We start from the raw sequence: 1,877 nt of genomic DNA on the forward strand, positions 1-1,877 counted from the left end.
AATTAATCGAATAAATAAATCGATTGCACACATTTCTAAGAAAAATTACAAGCGTGTAAAAATATCGATTAGAATCAACGATTAATAAAATTCTTACTTGTTTATATTGCAACTAGGACTATATGATCTAGAAACAGACAAACCGCCGAGCGAAATTAGTCAACTAGAATTGTCGATATATAACACTAATGATTTCGGAGATGTATTGCACCAATATAATATCGAGTAACATTAATTCTGATGAATTTAATTTTCTAATTCTATCCATGCCGCGAGCTACAATTTAAATGGAACAATCGTAATTGTTAACGTTGATGATTTGAAGTTGCAGCTGAAACTGTCTCTGATGGAACAACGAGACAGTATAGTGAACGAAGTGATTTATTATTTCAATATGATTACGTTTGCTTAATATGTCCAGTGACTATTACAAGTCTATAAATTAGAGTGTACGCGAATTAAAAATAATCACCAAAGACACAACTCGTGATGATTAGCAAACAAATTGGATTAAGTATGATTGAAAACGCCGAGTTTTTATTGACACAAGTAGCAACTAAGCAAATATAATCACGAGATATTACTGACGTATAAAGTGACATTATAGAGAAGCCATCATAAGGAGGGAGATTATGAAAATAGTCCTCTTATACGTCAGCTATTTTTATGTGATTATGTTTGTATATACGTCAACAGCATCAACAGAAGTTTGAATTTGATTATAGAACTGCGAATCGTTTGGATATAGTCTTAATTCGTTTTCTATTTGCAGATCATATAACTTATCGTTATCAAACTTATCTTCGCAATTCTCTTTAATTTATGACGCAACAGTTTACTTTTATTAATCACAGTCTGTGTTATATTATTTAAAGACTAAAAATACAAAAGCTTTGCTTTATTTTTTAAAAAGTTGTGAAATTAATTAATGACAGATTAATTCAAAATATAAAAATTCTTCTCTCTTTATTTTACATTATTTGCTCTACAAAAGAAAGCAGCACCAGATAGAAAAATTAAAAAACAATTTGTAAAAAATCTGTGTCATTATTTCAATATTACAGAATATTTATTTGAAATGACGTAATATGCTAAAGTTTTCAACATATTCATTGGAAAATATCAAATTACAGCTTATATATTCCAAAGGTATTCGCTTAATTAATCGGGTAGTGTCTGGAAACTTTAGAAATTCCTCGAAAAAAAGAAAAAAAGGTTTAATTGAATAAAATGACGCAAACTGACAATTAAAGTTCTTGCCATTTCCTGGTTTTACGTAGTCGCTGCAATACGCGTAACTAATTGGTCCAGATGTTAACGAAGAAGCTATAATTTAGTTTCGGTAAGAGATATTACCTTCCCTTGAGACATGAAGAAGATATTATCCTTGCCTGATCTCTGTTTTTCTCTGTATGAACAAGTAATCCTCGCCAATGGGATTTCTGGCAAACATAAAGACATACATTGCGGTAGTTACTCATAGCTATGTATTCACTGTATTGTCAGTTTGCAACTGTGTTTCGAAAAATCAGTTATATTTTTTCTTTTCTAATAATTAGAACGTCGGAAAGCTTAAGAAAATTTATTTTGGGATGCGGCATTTAACGAAAACGACATCTTTTCTTTGAATTAACATATAAATTGAATTTTCAATTTAAATTCTGTTCTAAAATAATATATAATATTAATTCTCTCTCTGTGAAATATTATATAATTATTTTAATTATAAATACTATAATATATGATTTAGAAAAATAAAACAAATATACTTGCAACTTTTTGTTAAAACAGACTTGAAGATTGAATCTAATTGTAAATTAATTGAAGGATAGGAGAAGAATATGCTTGTTAGACAATATCTAATATAATTTATAAAA

Source organism: Atta colombica, unplaced genomic scaffold, assembly GCF_001594045.1.
Source record: "Atta colombica isolate Treedump-2 unplaced genomic scaffold, Acol1.0 scaffold238, whole genome shotgun sequence".
Lineage (NCBI taxonomy): Eukaryota > Metazoa > Arthropoda > Insecta > Hymenoptera > Formicidae > Atta > Atta colombica.